This window comes from Arachis ipaensis, chromosome B3, assembly GCF_059453495.1.
Source record: "Arachis ipaensis isolate K30076 ecotype BB chromosome B3, ASM5945349v1, whole genome shotgun sequence".
Taxonomy (NCBI): Eukaryota; Viridiplantae; Streptophyta; class Magnoliopsida; order Fabales; family Fabaceae; genus Arachis; species Arachis ipaensis.
Genome location: NC_142438.1, coordinates 58,339,919 through 58,365,295, shown reverse-complemented (window position 1 = coordinate 58,365,295; position 25,377 = coordinate 58,339,919). Strand labels below are relative to the sequence as shown.

The window sequence follows — 25,377 nt, the reverse complement described above, 5'->3', positions numbered from 1 at the left end:
AAGTTGCAGGAAAGAGCGCTATTTTATTAACTGGAATTTTTCCGAAGGTTTTGAAAGTTGGATAATAATGAGCAATTGATTAATTATAAATCAGAGCAATAAAAAAATATATTAAGAGTAATTTTTGATATTCTAAATAAAAAAGGCCTTGACTGGGGGAATGATTAATTGGAAGTTCTATCCTTGTTGGAATCTTCTCAAATGTAGTGTAAAGAGGTTTTTGTTTTAACTTAGTTAACCTTTACTAAATAAAGGAAAGTCAAGTGATTGAGCTAACTCTTACCCGCAAATCCTAGTCCTCTCCCTTGGGAAGGTCTAGCGTTAGTAGGTACAGAATTAGCCAACAACGTCCAATTTAGCTAGGCACTTGAGTATTCCAACTCAAATGTCTCCTCTTAATCAACTCCCATGTCAGGTAGAAAATCTACTCCATTGACATGGAATTAATACTCATAAAAATATAAGAAGACATAATTAAACAAAATAAAATAGAAACTTAAAATTAATTAAAAATAAAAGTAACTTTATATATTAATAAACTCAAAATGTAACATACTTATTTGAATAGAGTCAATGATCAACTGAAAAGAGTAAAGGAATAAGGAAACAAACTAAAGTAGTGTCTTCATGGAGGTAATGGCTCTCAACATCCACAATCAAAAGCAAAAGTATAAACTATCCATGTAACACTAATCTAGATTCAGATTTAAAACTGAAGTAATCCTAATGTGATGAATCTGAATGTGTGTGGATGCATGTTGAGTTTCTGCATGTTCCCTAGGTTTTGTTCGTATTTCTGGGCCAAAAACTAGGTTAAAATGCGGCCCGTAATCGCCCCTAGTGTATTCTGTTATTTCTGCAGATCGCGCAGGTCACGCGTACGCGTCGTCCACGCGTTCGTGTCTTTCAACGATTTTCCTTGTCACGCGTTCGCGTCAGGCGTGCAGACTTCAATCCACGCGTTTGCGTTAGGCACGCATTCGAGTCGCTGCAATTTTTTCATTTCGCGCGCTCACGTGAGTCATGCGCTCGCGTCAGTATTCTCTGGTCATCTCCTTGGTTTCTTGTGTTCCTTCTATTTTTGAAAGCTTTCTCTCCATTTTCTAAGCCATTCCTGCCCTATGAGGCCTGAAACACTTAACACACGGATCACGGCATCGAATGGTATGAAGGAGAATAAAAATACATAATTAAAAGATCTCTAGGAAGCAAGTTTTCAACCATGGACAATTTTTGGGAAGGAATTGTAAATACATGCAAATCGTATGAATAAGTAGGTAAAGGCTTGATAAAACCACTCAATTAAACACAATTTAAATCATAAAATAATGGTTTATCAACCTACCCACACTTAAACATTAGCATGTCCTCATGCTTAGTTGAAGGAGATAAAGTAAATGAGTAGGGACATGTAAAACTCATGCAAAGTAATACAACCTATATATATATATATATGAATGCAACTATATGATTCTTGTTCACTTGGTTAAAAGTAAATAAGCTCTACAAGACAAACATAAATCAAATTCCACTAATTCAGTTTATACAGTAAGAACAAATAAAAATGCAAAAAGATAGCTCATGAAAGCAGGGAACATAGATTTTAAGCGTTGAACCCTCACTGATGGTGTATGTGCACTCTAGTCTCTCAAGTGTATAGGGTAATCACTCTACTCTTCTCTAATTATGCTTTCTAAATTTTGTTCTTCACCTAATCAATCAACAACATTTAATATACCAATGCAAACATCATGAGGTCTTTTTAAGGTTGTAATGGGGCTAAGGTAAGGGTAAGGGTATATATATATGGCTAAGTGAGCTACAAATTGAATCTTTAATTAACCTAAGCTTTCACCTAACATACATATATTCTTTAGAATCATGCCTAGCTGCCCATAATTCTCACTTTTTGCATTACATACTCATGCATCAACTTTCTTTTAATTTTTATCACATATGCATTGATCTTTCAACTTAACTTAACTTAGAATCGGGATAATTTTGTCCCCTTATTTATTTAAATATTTATTGATTTTTTTTTAAATAAACACAGCTTATCAATGCACATGGATTTTTTTTTTATTTTCACATGAGTAGGTACCCAAATTCCCATTATTTTATCATGACACATTCCCTTAATAACCCATGTTCCCACAATCTTCCCATACTCAATTAACACACAATCTCTATCTTAAGCTAACCAAAGATTCAATTGGGATATTTAATTATTTTTCCACTTAAGGCTAGTAATGTGGTAAAACATAGAACAAATGAGATTAAAAGGCTCAAAGTGGCTAACAAAGGTAATTTAAGGGGTAGGATTATTTGGGATAAGTGAGCTAAGCAAATAATGGCCTCAGTCATATGCAAGCATATAACATATTAAACATTAGACATATAGGATAAAACAAAGTAAAGATCACAATCATAGAGAAGTAAACACACAAGAATAAAATTTTTATGGTTAAATAATGCAACCATGTACTTAAGCTCAAATCTCACAGGTTGTGTGTTTTTAGCTTTTTAAACTATGTTCCAAATACAACTTCAAACAAATTTAACATAAAAGTTTTGTTTTAAATTAGTGAAATTTTTCAAAAAGTAGTGTCTTAGAAGAAACTTATTATTTTCAATCAAGTAGAACATGCATGCAAATAGCCTATTTCAATGCAATCTATCCTATTCTACAAAAGAAAAACTAACTAAATATTCTAATTTATTGGTGTTTTAAGGAAAAGAAATTACCTCTAAAAGTCAGGTACTAACCGACCTCCCCACACTTAAGGGTTTGCACCGTCCTCGGTGCCATCTGTCAGGAACAATGGGGGACTGGTAGCAGTATCTCCACCATCGGAACCGTCATGGCTCCCTGTACTGGTAAATGAGGTGGAGTCCGGGGTGTCTGGGTCTTTGTCAGGTTTGTAGTATCCCAGAAGTAGCTCCTTAAGGTACGTGAATCGGCGCTGGTTACGGCGCTCTCTTAACTTTGCTTTGTGTTCCTGCCGATCCAACCTTTCAAGTATTTGATGGAGCAGTTGGTTTGTTGTAGGTGCTTGTGGTGTGGAATTAGAGGGGATGTCTGGTGTGCGAAATCGTGATCTTTACTTCCTTGGTAACGGCACTAAAAACTTCATACGCACGTTCATATTCTTAATTTTGTTTCACAACTTCGTACAACTAACCAGCAAGTGCACTGGGTCGTCCAAGTAATAAACCTTACGTGAGTAAGGGTCGATCCCACGGAGATTGTCGGTATGAAGCAAGCTATGGTCACCTTGTAAATCTCAGTCAGGCGGATTCAACTGATTTTATGAATTGATAAGTAAAAGATAAATAAAATATAAAATAGGATAATGGTACTTATGTAATTCATTGGTGAGAATTTCAGATAACCGTATAGAGATGCTTTCGTTCCTCTGAACCTCTGCTTTCCTGCTGTCTTCATCCAATCAATCCTACTCCTTTCCATGGCAAGCTGTATATTGGGCATCACCGTTATCAGTGGCTACATCCCGTCCTCTCTGTGAAAATGGTTCGATGCGCTATCACTGCATGGCTAATCATCTGGAGGTTCTCGATCATACTGGAATAGGATTCACCATCCTTTTGCGTCTGTCACTACGCCCAGCACTCGCGAGTTTGAAGCTCGTCACAGCCATCCCTTCCCGGATCCTACTCGGAATACCACAGACAAGATTTAGACTTTCCGGATCTCAAGAATGGCCATCCATGGGTTCTAACTTATACCACGAAGATTCTGATTAAGAAATCCAAGAGATACTCATTCAATCAAAGGTAGAACGAAAGTGGTTGTCAGGCACACGTTCATAGGGAATAATGATGAGTGTCATGATCATCACATTCATGTTGAAGTGTGAATGAATATCTTAGAAGCGGAATAAGTTGAATTGAATAGAAAAACAGTAGTACTTTGTATTAATTCGTGAGGAACAGCAGAGCTCCACACCTTAATCTATGGTGTATAGAAACTCTACCGTTGAAAATACATAAGTGATGAGGTTCAGGCATGGCCGAATGGCCAGCCCCCAAACGTGATCTAAAGATGAAACTAAAGATGTAAACACAATAGTAAAAAGTCCTATTTAAACTAAACTAGTTACTAGGGTTTACAGAAATGAGTAAATGATGCAGAAATCCACTTCCGGGGCCCACTTGGTGCGTGCTTAGGCTAAGTTTGAAGTTTACACGTGGAGAGGTCATTCTTGGAGTTGAACGCTTGTTTGTGACGTGTTTCTGGCGTTGAACTCCACTTTGCAACTTGTTTCTGGCGATGAATGCCAGACTGCAACATGAAACTGGCGTTCAACGCCAGTTTGCGTCATATAAACTCGGACAAAGTATAAACTATTATATATTTCCGGAAAGCCCTGGATGTCTACTTTCCAACGCAATTAAAAGCGCGCCATTTAGAGTTCTGTAGCTCCAGAAAAACTACTTTGAGTGCAGGGAGGTCAGAATCCAACAGTATCTGCAGTCCTTCTTCAACCTCTGAATCTGATTTTTGCTCAGGTCCCTCAATTTCAGCCAGAAAATACCTGAAATCACAGAAAAATACACAAACTCATAGTAAAGTCCAAAAATGTGAATTTTGATTAAAAACTAATTAAAATATACTAAAAACTAACTAAATTATACTGAAAACTATGTAAAAATAATGCCAAAAAGCGTATAAATTATCCGCTCGTCACAACACCAAACTTAAATTGTTGCTTGACCCCAAGCAACTGAAAATCAAGTAGGATAAAAAGAAGAGAATATACTATAAATTCCAAAATATCAATGAAACATAGCTCCAATCAGATGAGCGGGACTTGTAGCTTTTTGCCTCTTGAATAGTTTTGGCATCTCACTTTATCCATTGAAGTTCAGAATGATTGGCATCTATAGGAACTTAGAGTTCAGATAGTGTTATTGATTCTCCTAGTTCAGTATGTTGATTCTTGAATACAGCTACTTTATGAGTCTTGGCCGTGGCCCTAAGCACTTTGTTTTCCAGTATTACCACCGGATACATAAATGTCACAGACACATAACTGGGTGAACCTTTTCAGATTGTGACAGCTTTGTTAAAGTCCCCAATTAGAGGTGTCCAGGGTTCTTAAGCACACTCTTCTTTTTGTTTTGGACCTTGACTTTAACCGCTCAGTCTCAAGTTTTCACTTGACGCCTTCACGCCACAAGCACATGGTTAGGGACAGCTTGGTTTAGCCGCTTAGGCCAGGATTTTATTCCTTTAGGCCCTCCTATCCACTGATGCTCAAAGCCTTGGATCCTTTTTATTTACCCTTGCCTTTTGGTTTTAAGGGTTATTGGCTTTTTGCTCTTGCCTTTTGGTTTTAAGAGCTTTTGGTTTTTTCTGCTTGCTTTTTCTTTTTCCCAAATTTTTTTCGCTATATTTTTTTCTTTTATTTTTTTTTTCTGCAAGCTTTTGTATTCACTACTTTTTCTTGCTTCAAGAATCATTTTTATGATTTTTCAGATTATCAAATAACATGTCTCTTTTTCATCATTCTTTCAAGAGCCAACATATTTAACATCCATAAACATCAACTTCAAAAGACATATGCACTGTTCAAGCATTTATTCAGAAAACAAAAAGTATTGTCACCACATCAAAATAATTAAACTAGTTTCAAGGATGAATTCGAAACCATGTACTTCTTGTTCTTTTGTTTTTAAAACATTTTTCATTTAAGAGAGGTGATGGATTCATATTCACTACTTTAAGGCATAGACACTTAGACACTAATGATCATGTAATAAAGACACAAACATAGATAAACATTTAACATAAGAAAACAAAAAACAGAAAATTTAAGAACAAGGAATGAGTCCACCTTAGTGATGGTGGCGTTTCCTTCTTGAGGAACCAATGATGTCCTTGAGCTCTTCTATGTCTCTTCCTTGTCTTTGTTGCTCCTCCCTCATTGCTCTTTGATCTTCTATAATTTCATGGAGGATGATAGAGTGCTCTTGATGTTCCACCCTTAGTTGTCCCATGTTGGAACTTAATTCTCCTAGGGAGGTGTCGATTTGCTCCCAAAAATTCTGTGGAGGAAAGTGCATACCTTGAGGCATTAGTGGTTATGAAAAAAAAGTAATGCTTTTTCCACACCAAACTTAAAATGTTTGCTCGTCCTCGAGCAAAAGAAGAAAGAAAGGATGAGAAGAAGGAGAGATGGATGTGTGTTGATGGTTTAAATTTGAGTGGGTGGGTGTAGGTGGGTTGTATGTTGGTTTTAGGGGAGTAATGGATGTGAGTGGTGAAGAGGTGATGGGGAAGAGAGATTGAGGTGATTGGTGAAGGGTTCTTGGGAAAGGGTGATACAGGATTATGAGGAGTGTTAAGAAGAGGGAAGAATATGAGTGGAGGTAGGTGGGGATCCTGTGGGGTCCACAGATCCTGAGGTGTCAAGGATTTGCATCCCTGCACCAATTAGGCATGTAAAACGCCTTTGCATGCAATTCTGACGTTTAAACGCTGAATTGATGCTTGTTCTGGGCGTTCAACGCCCAGATGCAGCATGTTTCTGGTGTTCAGCGCCAGCTCTTCTCAGGGTGCATTCCTGGTGTTTGAACGCCAGGATGTTGCTTGTTTCTGGCGTTCAACGCCAGATATATGCTCTGTTCTGGCGTTGAACGCCAGCCAGATGCTCCTTACTGGCGTTTAAACGCCAGAAAGTCCTTTCTCCAAGGTGTGATTTTTCTTCTGCTGTTTTTGATTCTGTTTTTAATTTTTGTATTTATTTTGTGACTCCACATGATCATGAACCTAATAAAACATTAAAGAACAATAAAAATAAAAATAAAATTAGATAAATAAAAATTGGGTTGCCTCCCAACAAGCGCTTCTTTAATGTCAATAGCTTGGCAGTAGGCTCTCATGGAGCCACACAGGTGATCAGGTCAATTTTATAGACTCCCAACACGAAACTTAGAGTTTGATATGGGAGTTTAACACCAAACTTAGAGTTTGGCTGAGGCCTCCCAACACCAAGCTTAGAGTTTGACTGTGGGGGCTTTAGTTGACTCTGTCCTGAGAGAAGCTTTCTATGCTTCCTCTCCATTGTTACAGAAGGAGATTCTTGAGTTTTAAACACAAGGTTGTCCTCATTCAGTTGAAGGATCAATTCTCCTCTGTCTACATCAATCACAGCTCTTGCTGTGGCTAGGAAGGGTCTTCCAAGGTTGATGGATTCATCCTCATCCTTCCCAGTGTCTAGGATTATGAAATCGGCAGGGATGTAAAGGCCTTTAACCTTTACTAACACGTCCTCTACTAGTCCATAAGCCATTTTCATAGATTTGTCTACCATCTCTAATGAGAAATTGGCAGCCTGTACCTCAAGAATTCCTAGTTTCTCCATTACAGAGAGTGGTATGAGGTTTATCCCTGACCCAAGATCACATAGAGCCTTTTCAAAGGTCATGGTGCCTATGGTACAAGGTATTAAGAACTTTCCAGGATATTGTTTCTTCTGAGGTAATGTCAGTTGATCCAGATCTCTCAGTTCATTGATGAGCAAGGGAGGTTCATCTTCCCAAGTCTCATTACCAAATAATTTGGCATTTAGCTTCATGATTGCACCAAGGTACTTGGCAACTTGCTCTTCAGTAACATCCTCATTTTCTTCAGAAGAAGAATACTCATCAGAGCTCATGAATGGCGCAAGGAGGTTCAATGGAATCTCTATGGTCGATGAGCCTCAGAGTCCTTTGGTTCCTCAAAGGGAAGCTCCTTGTTGATCACTGGACATCCTAGGAGGTCTTCCTCACTAGGATTCACGTCCTCTTCCTCCCCTGTAGGTTCGGCCATGATTGTTATATCAATGGCCTTGCACTCTCTCTTTGGATTCTCTTCTGTATTGCTTAGGAGAGTACTAGGAGGGGTTTCAGTGATTCCTTTACTTAGCTGGCCCACTTATGCTTCCAAATTTCTAATGGAAGACCTTGTTTCATTCATGAAACTCACAGTGGCCTTAGATAGATCAGAGACTAAATTTGCTAAGCTAGATAGATTCTGCTCAAAATTCTCTGTCTGTTGCTGAGTGGATGATGGAAAAGGTTTACTATTGTTAAACCTATTTCTTCCACCATTATTAAAGCCTTGTTGAGGCTTTTGTTGATCCTTCCATGAGAAATTTGGATGATTTCTCCATGAGGGGTTATAGGTGTTTCCATAAGGTTCACCCATGTAATTCACCTCTGCTATTGCAGGGTTCTCAGGGTCATAAGCTTTTTCTTCAGAAGATGCTTCTTTAGTACTGTTGGATGATTCCTTCAATCCATTCAGACTCTGAGAAATCATATTGACTTGCTGAGTCAATATTTTGTTCTGAGCCAGTATGGCATTCAGAGTATCAATTTCAAGAACTCCCTTCCTCATAGGCGTCCCATTATTCACAGGATTCCTTTCAGAAGTATACATGAACTGGTTATTTGCAACCATGTCAATGAGTTATTGAGCTTCTGCAGGCGTTTTTTTTAGGTGAATGGATCCACCTGCAGAATGGTCCAGTGACATCTTTGATAGTTCACACAGACCATCATAGAATATATCCAGAATGGTCCATTCTGAAAGCATGTCAGAAGGACACTTTTTGGTCAGTTGCTTATATCTCTCCCAAGCTTCATAGAGGGATTCACCTTCTTTCTGTCTGAAGGTTTGAACATCCACTCTAAGCTTACTAAGCTTTTGAGGAGGAAAGTACTTGGCTAAGAAAGCCGTGACCAGCTTATCCTAAGAGTTCAGGCTATCTTTAGGTTGAGAGTCCAACCATACTCTAGCTCTGTCTCTTACAGCAAACGGGAAAAGCATAAGCTTGTAGACCTCGGGATCAACCCCATTGGTCTTAACAGAATCACAGATCTGCAAGAATTCAGTCAAGAACTGAAAAGGATCTTCAAATGGAAGTCCATGAAACTTGCTGTTCTGTTGCATCAGAGAAACTAATTGAGGTTCAAGCTCAAAGTTGTTGCTCCAATGGCAGGAATTGAGATGCTTCTTCCATGTAAATTGGAATTAGGTGCAGTGAAGTCACCAAGCATCCTCCTTGCATTATTATTATTTTCGGCCATATTGTCTTCTTCTTTTTCGAAAATTTCTGTCAGATTTTCTCCAGAGAGTTGTGCTTTAGCTTCCCTTAGCTTCCTCTTCAGAGTCCTTTCAGGTTCAGGATCAGCTTCAACAAGAATGTTCTTATCCTTGTTCCTACTCATATGAAAAAGAAGAAAACAGAAAAGAAAATATGGAATCCTCTATGTCACAGTATAGAGATTCATTTATGTGAGTAGAAGAAGAGAAGAATGTAATGTAAGGAAGAGAAGAGGAAAAACTCGAACATAGAGAGGAGGATGGGGTTCGAATTTTTGGGTGAAAGAGAAGTGTTATTAGATGAATAAATAAATAGAAGGAGATGAGAGGTGAGAGAATTTCAAAAATTAATTAAAATAAAAATTAAATTTAAAGTTAAATTTCAAAAATTAAAGTTTGAAATTAAATTAAAAATTAAAATTTAAAATGATTAGTTAATTAAAAAGGAATTTTGAAAAAAAAGAGGGAGGGATTTTCGAAAATTAAAGGTAGAAAATTAGTTAGGCAGTTTTGAAAAAGATAAGAATCAAACAAAAAGTTAAGTGGTTAAGAGATTTTGAAAATCAAATTTTGGCAAGATAAGATTGAAATTTGAAAAAGATGTGATTGAAATAAAAAGATAAGATTGATTGAAAAAGATTTGAAAAAGAAATTTAAAAAGATTTGATTTTGAAAATTAAAGTTGATTACTTGACTAACAAGAAACAAAAAGATTTGATTTTAAAATTTAAAGATTGAACCTTTTTTATTAGGCAAGTAACAAACTTTACATTTTTGAATCAATCACATTAATTGTTAGTAATATTTTCGAAAATTATGAGATAGAATTAAGAAAAAGATTTTTGAAAAATATTTTTATAATTTTCGAAAATAAATAAGAAAAAATGAAAAAGATTTGATTTTTGAAAAAGATAGGATTTTTAAATTGAAAATTTGATTTGACTCATAAGAAACAACTAAATTTTAAAATGTTTTGAAAAAGTCAACTCAAATTTTCGAAAATTTATGAGTGAAAAAGGGAAAGATATTTCTTTTTATTTTTGAATTTTTAATGATGAAAGAGAAAAATACAAAATTGACTCAATGCATGAAAATTTTGGATCAAAACATGTGATGCATGAAAGAACACTATGAATGTCAAGATGAACACCAAGAACTTATTTTTGAAAAATTTTCAAGAAAAGAAAACATGCCAGACACAAAACTCAAAAATTTTTAATTTTTAGACACTAAGAATTCAAGAATGCATATGAAAAACAAGAAAAGACACAAAACAAGAAAATATAAAGATCAAACAAGAAGACTGGCCAAGAACAACTTGAAGATCATGAAGAATGCAATGCATGAAATTTTCGAAGATAATTTTTAGAAAATTAAAAAGATGCGATTGACACCAAACTTAAAACTTGACTCAAGACTCAAACAAGAAACAAAAAAAATATTTTTGATTTTATGATTTTGTAAATTTTTTTGTATTTTTCGAGAATTAATTGGGAAAAACGAAAAAGAAGAAAATATTTTTTTGATTTTTTTCGAAAATAAGAATAATAAAATCAAAAAGGTTAAAATTAAAATAAAGTTACCTAATCTGAGCAACAAGATGAACCGTCAGTTGTCCAAACTCGAACAATCCCCGGCAACGGCGCCAAAATCTTGGTGTGCGAAATTGTGATCTTTACTTCCTTGGTAACGACGCTAAAAACTTCATACGCACGTTCATATTCTTAATTTTGTTTCACAACTTCGTACAACTAACCAGTAAGTGCACTGGGTTGTCCAAGTAATAAACCTTACGTGAGTAAGGGTCGATCCCATGGAGATTGTTGGTATGAAGCAAGCTAGGGTCACCTTGTAAATCTCAGTCAGGCGGATTCAACTGATTTTATGAATTGATAAGTAAAAGATAAATAAAATATAAAATAGGATAGTGGTACTTATGTAATTCATTGGTGAGAATTTCAGATAAGCGTATAGAGATGCTTTCGTTCCTCTGAACCTCTGCTTTCCTGCTGTCTTCATCCAATCAATCCTACTCCTTTCCATGGCAAGCTGTATATTGGGCATCACCGTTGTCAGTGGCTACATCCCGTCCTCTCGGTGAAAATGGTCCGATGCGCTGTCACTGCATGGCTAATCATCTGGAGGTTCTCGATCATACTGGAATAGGATTCACCATCCTTTTGCATCTGTCACTATGCCCAGCACTCGCGAGTTTAAAGCTCGTCACAGCCATCCCTTCCGGATCCTACTCGGAATACCACAGACAAGGTTTAGACTTTCCGGATCTCAAGAATGGCCATCCATGGGTTCTAACTTATACCACAAAGATTCTGATTAAGAAATCCAAGAGATACTCATTCAATCGAAGGTAGAATGAAAGTGGTTGTCAGGCACAAGTTCATAGGGAATAATGGTGAGTGTCACGATCATCACATTCATGTTGAAGTGCGAATGAATATCTTAGAAGCGGAATAAGTTGAATTGAATAGAAAAACAGTAGTACTTTGTATTAATTCGTGAGGAACAGCAGAGCTCCACACCTTAATCTATGGTGTGTAGAAACTCTACCATTGAAAATACATAAGTGATGAGGTTCAGGCATGGCCGAATGGCCAGCCCCCAAACGTGATCTAAAGATGAAACTAAAGATGTAAACACAATAGTAAAAAGTCCTATTTATACTAAACTAGTTACTAGGGTTTACAGAAATGAGTAAATGATGCAGAAATCCACTTCCGGGGCCCACTTGGTGTGTGCTTGGGCTGAGTTTGAAGTTTACACGTGAAGAGGTCATTTTTGGAGTTGAACGCCAGTTTGTGACGTGTTTCTGGCATTGAACTCCACTTTGCAACTTGTTTCTGGCGCTGAACGCCAGACTGCAACATGGAACTGGCGTTCAACGCCAGTTTGCGTCATTTAAACTCAGGCAAAGTATGGACTATTATATATTGCTGGAAAGCCCTAGATGTATACTTTCAAACGCAATTGGAAGCGCACCATTTGGAGTTTTGTAGCTCCAGAAAATTCACTTTGAGTGAAGGGAGGTCAGAATCCAACAGTATCTGCAGTCCTTCTTCAACCTCTGAATCTGATTTTTGCTCAGGTCCCTCAATTTCAGCCAGAAAATACCTGAAATCATAGAAAAACACACAAACTTATAGTAAAGTCCAGAAATATGAATTTTAATTAAAAACTAATAAAAATATACTAAAAACTAACTAAATCATACTGAAAACTATGTAAAAACAATGCCAAAAAGCGTATAAATTATCCGCTCATCAATGTCCTCTACTGGTTCTATGCTTCGGTTGATAGTGGCTACTGGAGGTCTGATATATTTCCCGTTAGGGATGTGTTGATCATCCCGTGGAAGCATGCCTTTGGTGTCCCCAGCCTTGTAGGAGACTCCGGCTGCTGAGATGAGATCTGAAACCAAGGCGGAAAAAGGTAAGTTGCCCGCAATTTGTACGTGTCCCATAGCATCCTGAATGTGTCTTGGTAAGTTTAGAGGCTGGTCTGTAAGGATACACCAGAGTAAGACTGCCATGTCTACAGTGAAGGAGGACTCGTGAGTGCTCAAAAAGACATAATGAGACATAATCTATGCCCATACTTGAGCCTCCAAGGTAAGTGCTGAAGCTGATATGCCCTTAGGTCAGGAACGATGGTATCTGTAGATCCATCTGCTGCCAGGTTGTGCTATAACTCTGAGAACGGCGTCCCAGTCAAATTGGTATGTCTGGCGCTTAAGTGAGGCTTCTTGGAATGCGTCCAATCCTTCTGGAGCAGGGGGGAGATCTAAAGCTTGTTGAATGGCCTCTTCAGTTATGGGGACTTGCTTCTGACGGACATCGACAGACTGCATGGTTGGCATGTGAAAGTTGGAGTAGAATTCTACTACCCATGAAAGATTAACCTGCCGTGGTTGTCTCCGTAGGAATTCCCATTGTCTTCGTTCGATGCGGGGCTCAACAAAGTCGGCAATGTGGGTTGGGAGGATGAGAAGGTGCTCATTGTTATAGTTCCTTGCTGCCAAGATGGGGAACATCTGCTCACAGTAGCGGTTAGGAAACCGTGTAGTATCCTTTGCTGGGAAAGCTTTTTCTTTTTCATCGACCTTAACGATCCTCTTGATTCTTTTTGTTGAGGGTTTCACCGCTGTGGAAGATGGTTATGTCACTAATACTCTTTTTGTTCCTCTCCGTGCTGGTGGTTTGGGAGTAGCTTTCTCTTTACCTTTCTTGGTGGCCATCCTGAAAAAGGAAAAAGAAAGTAATATGTAAAGCTAAGGGTTCCAGCAAAGGAGCGAACAATATGGGTGGTAATCCATGCACGATAAATAAGTATGTCGTTAACACATGGTCTAGACTACATGTGAAAAGTTCATCAAAGGTAATATAGTAAGTGCATGTAATGGCAATTAAATGCAAGATGTTTATTGGCATACCGGCAAAGGCATGAGTAGCATAGATCAAGCATTCAATGTCCAAGTTAGATTACCAAGTCATTCAAACTAACAACCTGTTTGTATTGATAATTATATTTAATTAATAAAATATACAAGGGTTTTTGTGAAAAACAGGCAAAGGTAGTAAAATAGAATAAATTAAATAATGCACAATGCCATACAGGCTTTTTCACAAACACTTGGCATGCATGTTGAATATGTCGTAGAGAGTAGTAAATTTGAACATGCAAGCAACCCTTATGAAAAGTGATATATAATTGTCAAATAATTCCACAATAATTCACAAGCAAAATATAAAAGATAATAATCACCTAGTGAAATATCAAACACCAACTAAAGTAATAAAAGGAAAGAAAAGAAAGAAAAGGAAAAATATAGATCCTGAACGTGAAAAGAAAAATAAAACATAAATAAAAGAAAAGTAAAAGGTAAAGAAAGAAAGAAAAGAACCTTGATAATGGATATGAAAAATAAGGGAGGAGAAAGTAAAAAGTGAGAATGAGTAGAGAAGGAAGAAGAGGTAAGAAAAGAATAATAAGGGAAAAAAATTAGGATTTGGAAAGAAAAGATAAGATATTTTGGCTGATCTGGATATTCTGAGCGCCGCATGGGACGCGGACGCGTGAGTCACGCAGTTGCGTGGGGTGTGATGTCTTTCAAGTGACGTGAACGCGTGGGTCACGCGGTCGCGTGACTTGATTTGTGCGAATGGTGCGAGGGCAGCGACGCGTTCGCGCAACTCTCTATCTCAAACTTATTTTGCCAAAAATTCTTTTTTTGGGTGACGCGATTGCGTGAATGGCCATATTTGGAGGACGACACGGCCGCGTGGAGTACGCGGTCGCGTGGTAAGGCTGGTGCTTCCAGCACCATTCCAGCCTCACTCCATCATAACTTTCTACCATATGCCTCTTTTACGTCGATTTTTAGGGTCACGTGTTCGCGTGGGTGATGCGGATGCGTGAGAGTCTTATTTTCCAAATGACGCAGTCGCGTCCGTGATGCGGTCGCTTGGGCCTGTTTGTGCCTAAGGCACGCCTCCAGCCATGCTTTCGTGTGACTCTTCTATTCAGTTTTCTTTTCTTCCTAATGAACTTGTGATGCGGACGCGTCAACAACGCTGCCGCGTCGCGTGTATTTTTTTTTTAAGCGGATTTTTTTTGAATATGCAGAATGCTAATGTAAACTATATGCAGCTATATGCAGGGATGATGAGAAGTGTCATTAACATCGGAAAAATAAAATAAAGTGAAAATAAAGCTAAGACTGAAATGGAACGATCATACCATGCTAGGTTGTCTCCCACGTAGCATTTTGTTTTTACGTCCTTACGTTGGATGCTCTTCAGGCTCATTCTGCCTCTGTTGGTGGGTCTTCCAAGAGAAAGACCTCTAGTTCCTTGTGATCCCTCATCTTCTCACCATGATAGAGCTTCAGGCGATGTCCATTAACCTTTAGAAATTTGGAGCTAGATGGATGACGCAGGTGGAAAACTCCGTATGGCTCTGCCTTTTCTACCCTGTAGGGACCTTTCCATCTTGATCTCAGTTTATATAGAAGAACTAGCTCCCCTGGTCTGAATTCTCTCCTTTTTATATGCTTGTCATGGACAGCCTTCATCTTTTCTTTGTATCTCCTAGAGTTATCATATGCTTCTAGGCGAAGGTTTTCCAGCTCTGCTAGTTGCATCTTTCTTTCAGCATCAGCTTCCTCAAAATTCATGTTGTACTCCCTCACAACCCAGAAAGCCTTGTGTTCCACCTCTACTGGAAGGTGGCAAGCCTTTCCGTATACCAGGCGGAAGGGGATCATCCCAATGGGTGTCTTTTATGCTGTTCTATATGCCCAGAGTGCATCTTGTAGCCTGGCACTCCAGTCCTTCCTATGAGGTTTTATTATCTTTTCCAGAATACGTTTAATCTCTCTGTTAGAGACTTCTGCCTGCCCATTGGTTTGGGGATGGTAAGTTGTTGCTACTTTGTGAATTATCCCATGCTTCTTCAATAATCCTGTTAGTCTCCTGTTACAAAGTGGGTGCCTTGATCGCTCACGATTGCTCGTGGTGATCCAAAGCGACAAATAATATGGTTTCTAACAAAGGAAACAACAGTGTTAGCATCATGAGTACGGGTAGGAATTGCTTCCACCCATTTAGAAACATAATCTACAGCTAACAGTATATAAAAGTAACCATTAGAATTTGGAAATGGACCCATGAAGTCAATGCCCCAAACATAAAAAATTTCACAGAAAAGCATAATCTGTTGAGGCATTTCATCCCTCTTGGATATATTACCAAACCTTTGGCATGGGGAACAAGATTTACAAAATTCAACAGCATCTTTAAAAAGAGTAGGCCACCAGAATCCACAGTCTAGGATTTTTCTAGCTGTTCTTTGAAGGCCAAAATGTCCTCCACTCTCAGATGAGTGGCAAGCCTCTAAAATAGACTGGAATTCTGATTGAAGCACACACTGTCTAATTACCTTGTCAGCACCACATCTCCATAAATATGGATTATCCCATATATAATATTTGGACTCGCTTTTCAGCTTGTCTCTTTGATGCTTAGTAAAATTTGGAGCGAAAGTATGGCTAACTAGATAATTAGCTACAGGTGCATACCAAGGAACTACTTCAGATACTTCATGTAAACTATTGATGCCAAGGCATCTTAGGCTAGTTTCACTAGCCTTTTTCTTTTATTTTTAGTTGTTTTATGCATTTTCTTGAGCCTTAAGTAATCATTTTGGGCCAAATAGTCATGCTTGTCTTAAATCATTCAACATGAAGATTTTGATGCAAATTCTATGAGTTTTTAGTTATATTCCTTGAAAGCTATGAATGGAAGAATTCTCATGAATTTTTGCAAGACTTTGATGCAATTGTTTGGATGATTTCAGGGAAGAAGAAGCTAGGCAAGGAAGCAACAAAATCAATAAAGGAAGCTTGAATATCACACGTGGAGTTTAAGATCCAGTTTAAGCCTAAACTGGAGCTTAAACGCCAGAATCATGAAGGCTAAGAAATGCTGGAACTGGCGTTTAACCTCCAGTTTAACCTTAAACTGGAAGTTAAACGCCAGAATGAGAATTTCACCAAGGAAGCATTTCCAGGTTTAACCTCCAGTTTAACCTTAAACTGGAGGTTAAACGCCAGAAGTAAGAAAAGCACCAGGGAGCCATTTCCACGTTTAAGCTCCATTTTAACCTTAAACTGGAGCTTAAACGTGTTCGACCTCCAGGGCTACCTTTTCCATTTCCACGTTTAAGCTTCAGTTTAACCTTAAACTGAAGCTTAAACGTGTTCGACAATTCCACACTCCAGGGTTGCCTTCTTCCATTTCCACGTTTAAGCTTCAGTTTAACCTTAAACTGAAGCTTAAACGTGCTCGAGCTTGTGCCTCCAGGGAGTGCCAGCGTTTAAGCTCCAGTTTAAGCTTAAACTGGAGCTTAAACGTGTTATATGGAACAGCTTGACCATGCCTTCTTCAAACATAAATAACTTGAGCTACAAAACTCCAAATGAGGTGATTCAAAATGCATTGGAAAGAAGACATCTAGAGCTTTCCAAGCATATATGGCATGCATGGTGGATACTAAAAATTGAGGGAGAAAACAGCCCCGTAATGTGCATAGAAGAGCATAGTACCAACATGCAATCAGGCCAGCTGACCTCTTCACCTTCCATGGAGTATAACTCGAGTTGTAGAGATCCAATTGAGGTGATTCCAGTTGCGTTAGAAAGCTGACATCCATAGCTTTCCAACGAGGTATAATAGTCTATATTTGGCATCAAATTGGCAAGGTTGACAAGAGAATAAAGTGACGATTCAAGAAAGGGGGGTGCAACGTTTGAGTGTAGTTTAATGGATCATTATCCTTTTTGGATCAATTATGTCACTCTACCCTTCAAGCAAGCAAGGCCCATCAACAACACCAAATCAAGGCCACAAGAATCATCTAGAATAGTTTATTTTCATTTGATTGTAATTTGCTTTGAATTTCATTTTCATTTTGTAATTTAGGGAGCCTATTTAAAGGCCTTAGTTTCTGCATTTGAAAAGGAGGGGTGGATTGAAGGGGAATCCAGCCCCTGAGGGGGAACTTTGGATGATTTTCTTTTAGTTTTGTAATTGAATTCAGAGCTATGACTCACTAAACCCCTTTCATTGGGTTAGGGAGCTCTATTGTAATTCAATGAATCAATAATAGTTTTATCTTCTTCTTCAATCTTTTCTCTTGAATTTTGTTAGAAAGCTTCTCGATCTAATTCCATTGGGTAGTTGTCTTGGGAAAGAAACTACCCATAATTGGAATCCTTCGGAACCTTGGGAAAGGAATGGAGGATTCATGCTAGAGAAGCTTTCTCACAGTGAATTGGATTGGGGTTTGGGTGGATATTGTGACATGTAATCCTACCAAATTGTGGTTCATGAAACTGTGTGGTATAATCAGTGATCGAGCATCATCTCTTCTTATGAACATTTAAACCAAGGGATTGGGAATTTGTTTGTTTTTAGAGAGAATTGGTGAGCCAAGGGATTGGGATCCAATCATATAAGATTGCCAAGCAAAATTCAATGAATGCATTGGTTGAGGAAGGGATAAAAGTTGTTTTGATTCGGAGATCTCAATATCTCCTAACACCCAATGAACTCCCCATTTCTGATTTACCACTTTCTCTTTACATTCTGCAATTAAATTCATGCAATCACCCCCATCCCTTTTAATTTCAGCAATTTAGCTTCTCGCTCTTTAATTCATGCAATTTTACATTCCGCAATTCTCATCTAAATTTTGATTCCGCTCAACTAGAACATACTTCTAATCCGAATTGCTCACTCAACCAATCCTTGTGGGATTCGACCTCACTCTATTGTGAGTTTTTACTTGACGATAACCGGTGCACTTGCCGGAAGGAATTTTGCCGATCGTGCAATTTCCTAAATCGTAGCATAACTAGTTTATGCGCATCAACTATCAAATGGGAAATTATCATTTATAGGAGTGGAGTCATCCTTAATGTGCTCAAGGCGACTCAAGTGGTCTGCCACTAAATTCTGGTTACCATTCCTATCTTTAATTTCTAAATTGAATTCTTGCAGCGGCAGTATCCAACGTATTAGCCTGGGTTTGGACTCCTTTTTAGCTAGTAAATATTTTAGAGCTACATGACTTGAGTATACTACTACCTTAGTACCAAGTAAATAGGCTCGAAATTTATCCAGAGCAAAAACAATAGCAAGAAGCTCTTTTTCAGTAGTAGTATAGTTAGATTGAGCAGCATCTAAAGTCTTACATGCATAAGCGATTACAAAAGGGTCCTTACCTTCACGCTGAGCCAGCGCCGCTCCTACTGCATGGTTGGAAGCATCGCACATAATTTCAAATGGCTGGCTCCAGTCTGGTCCTCTCACTATTGGGGCTTGAGTCAAGGCAATTTTCAGTTTATCAAATGCCTGCATACAATCCTCACCAAACTTGAACTCAATTTCCTTCTGCAGTAATCTAAATAAAGGCAATGCTACCTTACTGAAGTCCTTAATGAATCTCCTGTAAAAACCTGCGTGGCCAAGGAACGAACGAACTTCCCTCACGGAGGAGGGGTAACGTAAACTAGAAATAACATCCACCTTTGCTGGATCTACAGAAATGCCAGTATTAGACACAACATGTCCTAGTACAATTCCTTGTTTCACCATAAAGTGACATTTTTCAAAATTTAATACGAGATTTGTACTAACACACCTGTCTAATACTCGAGATAAACTATCCAGGCAAAGGCTAAATGAATCACCATATACGCTAAAATCATCCATAAAAACTTCCATACAGTTCTCAATCAGATCAGAGAAAAGACTCATCATGCATCTTTGGAAAGTAGCAGGCGCATTACATAAGCCAAAAGGCATTCTTTTATAAGCATACGTTCCAAAGGGACAAGTAAAAGTGGTCTTCTCCTGATCTCCAGGAGCTCTGTGAATCTGGAAATAGCCTGTATAACCATCTAAAAAGCAATAATGGAATTTACCTGATAGGCGATCAAACATTTGATCAATGAATGGCAAGGGGTAATGATCCTTGCGAGTGGCTTGGTTGAGACGCCTATAGTCAATGCAAACTCTCCATGAATTCTGCACTTTAGTTTTTAGGAGCTCTCTGTGCTCATTTCTTACTGTTATGACTCTAGACGTCTTGGGTACCACTTGTACTGGACTGACCTATTCACTGTCTGAGATGGGGTAAATGATATCTGCTTCAAGTAGTCTGGTTACTTCTTTCTTGACAACTTCTAAGATGGTGAGATTCAATCTTCTTTAAGGTTGACGGATAGGCTTTGCTCCCACTTCTAAGAATATTCTGTGTTCACAAACTTGAGGGCTAATGCCTACTATATCTGCCAAGCTCCATCCAATTACTTTCTTATGTTTTCGCAGCACACTGAGTAGCTATTTTTCTTGTTGAGAAGTGAGTTCCTTTGCAATGATGACTGGAAACTTCTGCTTGTCCTCAAGGTAAGCATACTTGAGGTGTGGAGGAAGGGGCTTTAATTCTAATTTTTCCTCATAGCTAGGCTCTCGATCATCCGGGGCTGGTGATAATGGTAAAGTGTTCTCATTGTTTTCAGAAAGTGTCCCCACACTTGGACCTTGCTCCATGTACTTCTCTTCCATTTCTTCCTGGTGAACTTCAGCTACAGTTTCATCAATAATGTCACATTGGAAGATAGAATGATCTTCCGGAGGATGCTTTATAGCTTCATTTAAACTGAAACTCACTGTTCTGCCATCTATCTCAAAGGAGTAAGTTCCTGAGAATGCATCCAGCTTGAACTTTGAAGTCTTCAAAAATGGTCTTCTAAGCAGGATTGATGATGGTCTTCCTGAGTCATTAGGGGGCATTTCCAGAATGTAGAAATCAATGGGGAATGTGAGCCCCTTAATGCTCACTAATACATCTTCAGCAATTGCAACTACTGTAATAATGCTTTTATCTGCTAACACAAAATGAGCTGCCGACCTTTTTAAAGGAGGAAGCCTCAAAGTATCATATATAGACAATGGCATTATACTAACACACACTCCTAAATCACACATACAGTTAGAAAAATTTACACCTCCAATGGTACAATTAACCATACATGGACCTGGATCACTACATTTTTCAGGTATATTTCCCATTAAAGCAGATATAGAACTACCTAAAGGAATAGTTTCTAATTCATTGATCTTATCTTTATGTATGCACAAATCCTTTAGAAACTTTGCGTATTTAGGTACCTGATGAATAACATCAAAAGGGGGGAACAGTTACCTCAACCTTTTTGAATATTTCTACCATTTTGGGGTCAAGTTCCATATGCTTTCTAGGCTTCCTTGTAAGTTGTGGAAATGGAATAGGAATGGTGCCCTGTACAGCTTCTGCATCCTTTGGTTTTTGATTCTATGGTTGAACTGCTTTTTCTTCAAATATGTCTTGTATGTCCTCTTCCACTTCTACCACATCCTCTACTGGCACGTTTTCTGGTGGGCTTGGCTCCTCATGGTTCCTTTCCTGTAGTGTGGTTTTGGACCTTAGAGTGATGACATTGATGCCACCCTTGGGATTGGGTAGTGGTTGAGAAGGAATTCCACTGGAGCTCGAAGGTTGATGTGTGGAATTAAGTGAGGAATCCATCCGGGAGACGAGAGCTTGTAAAGTGGCAGTCAAGCCATTCAGACTAGAGTTCAGTTGAGCCTGCATGTCTTGTTTTCCTTGCGCAAGAGAACGGAGCATCTCGTCATTTGATGAGGAATTAGAATAAGTGATCTGAGGAGCTTGTTGTTGGTTGTGCTGGGTTCCTTGTGATTGTCTTAGGTGAGGTGCTCTGTAAGGTTGATTCTGATTCTGCTGTCTATTGTTGTTATTATTATTCCACCTCTGGTTTCCATTATTGTCTCTACCTCCTCTATTAAAGTTATCCCTCCAGCCATGGTTAGAATTATCTCTCTAACCTTAGTTGGAGTTGTCCTACCATTCATGGTTATAGTTGCCACCTTGGTTGCAGTTACCACCTTGTTGATTGTATCCTTAATTCAGGCGGTCATAGAATTTGTGAGTGGCTGCCACAGTGTTGTCTTCCTGGAGCTGCGGACATTCATCAGTGTAATGACTATAATCAGCACAGATCCCGCATACTCTTTGTGGAACTAAATGTTGGATTTGTTGTGGTGAAGTCTGAGCTTGTTGTGCCTGTTGTTGATTTAACTGCATCTGTTTCAGTAGGTTGGTCATTTCACATATACTCTGGGTCAGAGCAGTGGTTTCTTTGCTAGAGGAAATTTCTGCAACAGCTTTGGGATGGTTACACCTCTGTCTGTGATTCCTAGTGGACTCAGCTAAGTCGCTAATCAGCTGCCATGCTTCATCTGTGGTTTTGTACTTTTTCAAAGAACCATTACTGGCACCTTCCAGTATAGTCTTATCTTGGGGGTTCATGCCTTGAGTGAAGTAGCTGATGAATACTAGTCTATCAATCATGTGATGGGGACATGCGTCCATGAGATTATTGAAGCGCTCCCAATATTCGTAGAGAGTCTCGGATTCGCCCTGAATAATCATTGAAATCTCATTCCTTAATCTATCAGTAACTTCAGATGGAAAGTATTTTTCCAAAAATTCTCTTCTAAGTGTATCCCAGTTAGTAACGGTCGCTTCAGACTGAGTGTAGTACCACTCCCTTGCCTTTCCCTAAAGAGAAAACGGGAAAGCGGTTAACAGAATATAAGTTTCATCTGCACCATGATGCCTAACAGTAGAACAGGCTGTCTGGAAATCCCTAAGGTGCTTGATAGGCTCTTGAGCAGGTAAGCCATGAAACTTGGGCATCAAATTGATTAGTGCGGTCTTTAGTTCAAAATCTGCAGCTACGGTCGGGTGATGCACTTGATACGGCTGCAATGTAAAATCTGGGGCTCCAGCTTCCTGGAGGGTAATTCTCCTAGGTGTTGCCACGGTATCTGCACGTGAATCAACTGAATCAGTAGTAAAGGAGCTTGTTTCGCTCTCAGATGGCGGTTCAGATTCGCCTTCAAATGAGACTGGTGAATCGATAATAATCACTTCACCACCCTCAGAGGCTAACCGACGTCGAGTTCGTCTAATATGTGAAAGAGTTCTTTCAATTTCAAGATCAAATGGGACTAAACTCGGATCAGGTAATGAACGCATCATTCAATGAGAAAAACAAATAGCTCATAGTAACAGAAATAAAAATAAAATATGCAAATAAAAATAAAATATATACACTAATTAATAATTTAGCACACTACTGCAACTCCCCGGCAACGGCGCCAAAAATTGACGAGGCGAAAATTAGCCGATTAAGAAATTAATATAGAAATAACGTTGTGAGTACAGTTCTTAACCAGCAAAAATCTGCTTATCAAATTAGAAGGGTTGTCACAAATTTTAGAAATAAAAATACTGGGAGTATGAGTCCTAGGTCGTCTCCCAACGAGTTGCAGAAAAGAGTGCTATTTTATTAACTAGAATTTTTCCGAAGGTTTTGAAAGTTGGATAATAATGAGCAATTGATTAATTATAAATCAGAGCAAGAAAAAAATATATTAAGAGTAATTTTTGATATTCTAAATAAAAAAGGCCTTGACTGGGGGAATGATTAATTGGAAGTTCTATCCTTGTTGGAATCTTCTCAAATGTAGTGTAAAGAGGTTCTTGTTTTCACTTAGTTAACCCTTACTAAATAAAGAAAAGTCAAGTGATTGAGCTAACTCTTACCCGCAAATCCTAGTCCTCTCCCTTGGGAAGGTTTAGCGTTAGTAGGTACAGAATTAGCCAACAACGTCCAATTTAGCTAGGCACTTGAGCATTCCAACTCAAGTGTCTCCTCTTAATCAACCCCCATGTCAAGTAGAAAATCTACTCCATTGACATGGAATTAGTACTCATAAAAATATAAGAAGACATAATTAAATGAAATAAAATAGAAACTTAAAATTAATTAAAAATAAAAGTAACTTTATATATTAATAAACTCAAAATGTAACATACTTATTTGAATAGAGTCAATGATCAACTGAAAAGAGTAAAGAAATAAGGAAACAAAATAAAGTAGTGTCTTCACGGAGGTAATGGCTCTTCAAATCCACAATCAAAAGCAAAAGTATAAACTATCCATGTAACACTAATCTAGATTCAGATCTAAAACTGAAGTAATCATAATGTGATGAATCTGAATGTGTGTGGATGCGTGTTGAGTCTCTGCATGTTCCCTAGGTTTTATCAGTGTTCGCTGGTCATCTCCTTGGTTTCTTGTGTTCCTTCCATTTTTGAAAGCTTCCTCTCCATTTTCTAAGCCATTCCTGCCCTATGAGGCCTGAAACACTTAACACACGTATCACGGCATCGAATGGTATAAAGGAGAATAAAAATACATAATTAAAAGATCTCTAGGAAGCAAGTTTTCAACCATGGACAATTTTTGGGAAGGAATTGTAAATACATGCAAATCGTATGAATAAGTAGGTAAAGGCTTGATAAAACCACTCAATTAAACACAATTTAAATCATAAAATATTGGTTTATCAGCTGTGCAACAAGTGGAAAAGATGGAGAGTGATGAACCACCCTCTTATCATGAACCTTTCCTCCCAAGTAATGAGCCCTCATATCCACCTCAACCTTCAATGCATGACACTCTTAGTGTTCTTCTTCAAGGGGAAAGAGAGATGAAATGAGGAGTACTAGAATTCGCGACTGCCTTAACTGAGGTAGTAAATCAATTAGCTTCCCAACATCTGAGCACTCAAAGTACTCCCATGGCTACATGTGGAGAATCAAAAGAAGAACGTAGCATGAAGGAGACACTAGAAACTTCAGTGGACAATGAGGAACATGGCTTTGTGTTGGAACAAGTGGAGGAAGCCATAATAGTTACAGAGGAAGAAGTGTTTGAAGATTTAGGAGATGCTGAACCTCCATGGGAATCTAGAGTTGTAGAGTACCCCTCCAATAAGATTAAAATTGATGTCAAGAAGGCTAGTGCACAACCTCCATGGCATATTCTCTATAAAGACTTGGATGGGATAGATCAAGAAGAAAGTTCCCTTGGTAATGAGGATCACGAATCAAGCCCTTCTAGTGAAGAATCTGCATCTGTAAATGAGCTCCTTGAATATGAAGACTCTTCTCTGATTGAGTCCGCAAATGATGTGGAAGTAGAAGCCCTTCGAAAAGGATGGACGAGAGTTGAGTACGCTTTGTCAAGTATGTCGGAGACTTCTCTACCTAGGATGCCATCTACTCATTCACTTGAGTGGGTAAAGCTTATCTCTATTCGCTTTACTGTCCCACCTGAGTATGGTATTCTTGAAACGAATGGTCAACTTAGGAATCTTTGTGGCATTGAGCGTAAGAGAAGAATGTTTAGTGGTTGGAGTTGCAATTCAAGGCTCATCAAAGTTGATATTTCAAGAGCTAGATGTAAGGGCTCAACTGATGATAATTTGGTTAGATCTAAAAGAAGAGTTTGGTACTTCGTAGAGAATTCGGATTGCTTACCACCCCGGATGGAATCATCATGTTCCACTTGAAGACGGGTGTAGAAACAAGATATGGGATCCAGACATACATGAGGATCAAATGTGGGAGCTCAAAGCTTGTGAAGAACTCCATCAAAGCTTGAAGAATCTACCTGGTAATAACAGAGCTTATTGGAAGTCCAAGCATTGGTGGAAGTTTCAAGATGAGTTCAAGCACAAGCCACCATGACAAGAAGCTCACCAAATATC

General features: G+C 38.5%; 1 non-coding gene across 1 annotated transcript; it reads left to right on the top strand.

The window, feature by feature from the left end:
• The first annotated feature begins 8,599 nt into the window (after window positions 1-8,599).
• Window positions 8,600-8,707, top strand: LOC148570762 (small nucleolar RNA R71). The gene has a single exon (XR_015908356.1). It is a non-coding gene; the product is annotated as a small nucleolar RNA R71 (small nucleolar RNA).
• Window positions 8,708-25,377: the final 16,670 nt, after the last annotated feature.